Below are 6000 nucleotides of genomic sequence, written 5' to 3' on the forward strand. Positions count from 1 at the left end.
TTTAGATATTGATATAATAATGTATTTATTACCCATTATACATATAGTTTTTTAAGTGTATAGCATTTTAATTATTTTCATGATGTGATTAACATTGTTTTTTTTTTTTTTCTTCTCCTGTGTATTATGTGTGTATTTGTTGACCTAGATGACAACCTGACTGATACGATTGCCTTTACGGGGATAAATAAAGTTGTGTTGAAGTGAATTGACATTACCATTAACCCCAGCTGCCCACCAGTAGACTTATCATTACAAACTCATGCTGTACAGCCAAACTTTGTTTGAACTAACAGAGCCTCATTGTGATTCTAGTGGAGATTGCAACGCCATCAAATACGTTTATGAAATGATTACATTACACAGTCACTTTGTCCAATTTGACTTACTTTAAGACAATCACATTGCTAGAAGTCATCAACAATTGTAACTACCCAAACAAGCAACAAAGAGTGTTCAGCGCTACAATACAAGCGCTTAGACATCTGGAATATTTACATTTGAAGGAATGGTGCAGCCATAAAAACATGGAGCCTTTGGCTTGAATATTTCACTCTGTAATAAACATACCATATATCTTCAATATTCTTTTTTTTTTTTTAATTTTTTTTATTTAACCTTTATTTAACCAGGTAGGCCGTTGAGAACAGGTTCTCATTTGCAATGGCGACCTGGCCAAGAAAAGCATAAGCGTGCAAGACAACATACAGTTTCACATTCAATGTAATACAGGAGTGCAGAATACAATAGGCTACATAAAGCCTACATAAAGTGCAGATTAAGTAGGCATTACAAAGTTGGCACAAACGTGTGGTGTAATTAAGCCGAAGGATATGCGAAAGTGATATGGTGATAACACAGTATACATTAATAGACAGTCTGTATCACCGCTTAAAGGGTCAAAATACAGATATTGCAAATTGTGGACCAGTTAGTGATTTAGAACAGTTACAACGCAATATGCATAGATAGACAGTCTGTAAGAAGCTAAAACGTAGTGAAGAGCCAATGTACAGTTAGTGCAGATTGTGGTCTAGTTAGTGAAGTAGATCAGAAATAACACAGTAAACATGAAAAGACAGTCTATAAGAAAGCTGAATGTAGTAAAGAGTCAATATACAGTTAGTGCAAGTATAACAGAAGTATACAATATACAGAAGAGTAGAAAATATCAATCAATATACAGAAGAGTAGAAGAGTCGTGCACAAGAGCAGGTACTGATGTGCATCTGAGCAAAAATGCAGTGGGGCATGACAGCGATAATGGAATTAGGGTTTGCAAAAACAGGGTGTGCAAAAAAACAGTGCATGAATGATGGAGATGGAGAACAGTACAGTGATCGGATAGGAGCACAGACAGATGTGCTTTAAAGGAAGTTAGCGGAATAGAGAGCTTGAAGAAGCTGATAGATGAATATGATACTAAATACGAGGATTTTAACAACCTTTGAGCTACTTAAGCGTGAAACAGAAGGGAAAACTGTATTTTAAGTGGTAAATATTGATGCAATATTTATTCATGTAACTAAAACCTGTATTATACTGTGTATAACAAACCTCATACCAATGCCCTCTCTAGGTGCTTCAGAGGGAGTTGCTGCTTAATGACCCTGATGATTATCTTAAGTGTGATGCATCTTGCCCAACCTCTGGGTGGGAAAGGAAAATATGCACAGTATCAGTCTGGCGTTTGGATCAAAATTGCTCCAATCTTCAGGGTGCCCTTTTCTCAAGAATGATGATAGACTTGCATCCGTTTCCTGTTTCTGTCTCTGTTTCAGCGCTGCCAGTTACAAGGAGAGGAAGTATCCCCCACAACTCTGGAAATTGCAGAGAACAAGCAAAACATTGTGACTGGTCATCGCCAGCACGAGCGGAGACTCAAAAGCAACAACAACTGGACGGGACTCGGCACTTGAACGAGTGGGGATGAGAGCTGCTGCGTGACATCAGTAAACAAACCCTCGAGGGTTGAGACTGGAGTTGGCAAATGAGTAAGTCGTGGCCCAAAATGAATGCCTTAATTAATACACATATACAGATGTATGAAGTGATGAAACTAAGAGACTTATAGTTCAAAGTTGTTTTCTTTACATGTGAAAAAAAAGTGTCTTGTAAGGAACAGATGTGAATATTTTAATATGATAGAGATAATGTTTGGTTGTAACGTCGACATAATGTTTTAGTTGGGTCGGCTTCGTAGGTGTCATTGGTTACTAAATGGTGAGTTTGCTCTCTGCTTATGTGCAGTCAGCAGTACAACTTAATCTATTTTTTATCTTGTTTCATATAGTCAACCAAACAAGGCTGGCCTGAGTTGCTCACTCAAATGCTGGCGACAAACTCTTAATTCACATCGTGTCATAACATGAAAATCCTCATTTAAAAAGTTTATAGAGGGTTGGGGGAGAGATATGATATATATATATATATATATATATATATATATATATATATATATATATATTGACTGGCTCAATGCAACACACTGAAATACATCAGAAGAATATCCTCTTACATTAAGATCCACTTACACTAAAGCAAAGATGTCAGGCACATAAACACCATCATAAATATCTGCCACACTCACTTTCTATCGCAGAAAAACAGCGGGTGAAACTCGCCGTGAAGATGAAATACCTTAGGTTTTTTTCTCAGATGCAAATTTAGAGCTGACCAGCTGCTTTGTTGATATGTTTTCACTTTAACTGTATGCAAAAGTAACATGGACGTGTGTTATATATTTTTTTAAACCTAGCCTTGATAATTACATAACCAAAGGTGAACCCCTGAATTTATTGTATGTTGTGGACTTCTGGAAAATGTTGTGACATAGATGCACACTGAATAGGAAAACATGTAAATAGCAGACATTTATACTTGTGTGTCCTAAGATGTGTTGCCGATAGAGTAATTTGAGACGTTTAACTTTCTTTGACTGTTATGCCCATCACCCATAATCATCTGTGTTTGGTTTGTCCTCGCTGATACAATCATGTTCCTCATATCGTTGCAAATGCTGCTCCAACATTCTTCATTGTTTTCGCCAATTTTTTTTCTTTTCTTCTTCTACATACTGCACATTAAAAATCCACCTACGCATCCATTTGGCATACTAAAACAAGAGGTTGCTGATGTTGTTTGTGCAGCTTTGCCAGAGAAGCATTGGATTGGGTTACCTCTCTTTGACCTGCGATGTTGCCTGTGAATGAAATGATTAGAGGTTGCCAGTTTTATTTTGGTTTTTGGAAGTAGTAGCGAGTTATTTCACATATTTTTACTGAAGGCAATATTTTATTTACCTATATTTCCCTTCAAAAAAACATCCATTACATACTGTGTTAACTATAATGGCACTTCAATGTAGAGGTCTTCATCTTAGTGTCTTCTTCCTCTACAACAAAAGAAAATCCAAAGTTCACCTTCTTGCTCTCTTTCCAGAAATGTGTATCTCAATAATAGTATTCCTCAGAAAAGGTGTTTACTGAATGTTCCAGATGTTTCCTTAGTGTCAGAAAAAAAACTTGTAACCACAAAATAGCCACAAGAGTTTTTAAATAGATGTCAATTGTTTACTTTGGAAATCATTATGGGGAGGATGGTTTTATTGGGAAGGAGTAGATACAAAGTACGTTTTTCATTTCTGCGTAGTAAAACTTTTAACAGGAATAGCAGAATACTCTCAGAAACAAAGTCTGCAAGTTGTAACAATAAATAAAGTAAGAAGAATCCAAACTGAATTAGAGTGGATTGTAATATCAGGCTGGTGCTGTCACTTTAAGGTTTGTTTGGAGAACAAATCTCTAAAAATCAAGTTGATGTAAAGATGAAGTATTAGTCCTTTTAGTCCAATAGAAAAATCATAAAAGGGAAAGCAAAACAAACACATTTCGGCAGATAATGTAGACTTAGTACTGCTTCCTCATAAAATTATAAGGGGAAATTAATAAGCTGCATTAAAAAACACTTGATCATATCAGGACATATTATGAAAAACTCACTTTTTCAGTGCTTATGCATACATTTGAATATCTGGAGTGTCTACCAACCCACAAACTGTGGACTATAATATAATAAATGATATAACAAATACTTTTATGTGGGCTGGATCAGAAAACATGGGATTCAACAAGCCATTCAGATGTGGCTCACCTTCACATGCAGGCTCATTAGAATATACATGAGAATGAGAATGAGCATGGTATGTCTCCTTTAAGTAATAGAGTAAAACAACTACAAAACAGCGGACATGAATTTAACTTTTAAGGCTAAAACATAGCTTGGGAAATAAACATTTGCTTTAGTAAGATGAGAAGATTGATACCACTCGTATGTGGGTACAATAAATATTAAGCCACAGCCAGCAACCAGTTAGCTTAGCATGAAGACACTTATACATTAGAGCCTGGATCGGGCCGAATTTTTCCGTCCGAACCCGGCCCAAGCCCGACAGAGCCGTGACCGAACCCGGCCCGAGCCTGTCAGGCATTATGATATTTATGTCCGAGCCCGACACAGTTAAAATCTCATTGTTTTTTTTTCTCATACTAATGACACATGTACGTTTGTTTGTGTGGAAAGCCCGCTTTTATTAAGCAACTGGAAGGCATTCAGAAATGTCAACAGATGAGCGCATCAGCGCACACGTGGGGAACAAGCGCACGTTAATAAGCTGTTTAATTTAAAATGTTCAATGTGTTAACCTTTCCTGCTTGCTTCGATTCCGACCGTGATCAGAAAACCAGGGGAGACTCGTTACCTCCAGGGCCGACGTTATATAACGTCGGGGTTAAAATCCCGTTTCTGGTGAGCAGATGAATGAACTTGGTTTTCAGTCTGGGGTTTATCTCGGACACCGCACACACTGTGTACAAAACTTAAACTTATTCCACCAATTCTGCTCCAGTCGCATCTACACGTTTGCTTTCTCTTTTCTCTATCTCTCTTCTGCCCACTTTACACACACACTGAGCTCTCTTAAAGGAGCCGCAGCACCATTTTACAAAAAATGCCTTATCACGCTGATGTGACCGAGCCCGGCCCGAACCCGACCATCATTTCTAAATATCTGTCCGAACCCGGCCCGGCCCGTCGGGTACCGTCGGGACCCGTCGGGCTCGGGTCGGGTATCCATGCCTTATTATACATATATGCTCATCATATCAATATCTTAAGCTGATCACATTAATTGTTTTGTTTATGTATCACCATTTGGATCAAGTTGGGGGTTTATCTGTTGGTTGCCCGGGAACCCCAGGGTGTCAAAAAGGCTTGCCCCTGGTAAAACCACAACTTGTTGTTGTCATAATTTGGTCTTTGTAAGAATTAAACAAACCAGACATAAAGCAGATTTTCTTACCTTTGGACAGAGCCAGACTAGGTGTTTCCCTCCCATTTCCAGTCTTCATGCTAAGCTAAGAAGCTGCTGGCTGTAGCTACTGTACATATTTACTGTACAGACATGACAGTGGTATAGCCAACTCTCTGCAAAAAAAAAAAGAGAATAGTGCATTTCCCAAAATGTAGAACTATTCCTTTTAGAGGTAAATTAAATGAAAATATAACCTGTCTGTAAAGAACAGAAGGGATTTTATCACACTAATCTTGTCAGATTATGAGCCTCAAATCACAAGCTGTTCCTCTACCTGAGGGGCTCGGCCTACCAGAGGCCTCATTTCTGACCTGACGTTTTGACATGGTAACAGAGGCGCCAGCCTAAATGTTGGCTCACATAAAGATCTGAGATGTAGCTACTACCATACCAACAGGCAATAGTGGCCAGATTCTGCACTGCAAGAATACTGAAAGCCAAATTAATCCATCTAGTGATATGTTCAGCTACAGTTCGGTGTTATCACAAAGCACCACAAAGGACGCTAAGCCGAAGAGTAATATATGCCCACAGGTTACTAGAGAGAACAAGGACAGGATCAGGCTGATTGATCCTCGAGGCTAACACATCCAATAAAGCAGAACAAACAAGCACCGAAGGAGACTGAA

General features: G+C 38.3%; 1 long non-coding RNA gene across 1 annotated transcript in view; it reads left to right on the plus strand.

Annotated features, from left to right (window-relative positions):
- Nucleotides 1–3726, plus strand: part of LOC116043428 — a 59063-nt gene extending 55337 nt beyond the window's left edge. Inside the window, exon 2 of the long non-coding RNA XR_004103467.2 lies at nt 1782–3726. This is a non-coding gene — a long non-coding RNA (uncharacterized LOC116043428). The remainder of the gene's footprint in view (nt 1–1781) is intronic.
- Nucleotides 3727–6000: the final 2274 nt, after the last annotated feature.

Source organism: Sander lucioperca, chromosome 3 (genome assembly GCF_008315115.2).
Source record: "Sander lucioperca isolate FBNREF2018 chromosome 3, SLUC_FBN_1.2, whole genome shotgun sequence".
NCBI lineage: Eukaryota > Metazoa > Chordata > Actinopteri > Perciformes > Percidae > Sander > Sander lucioperca.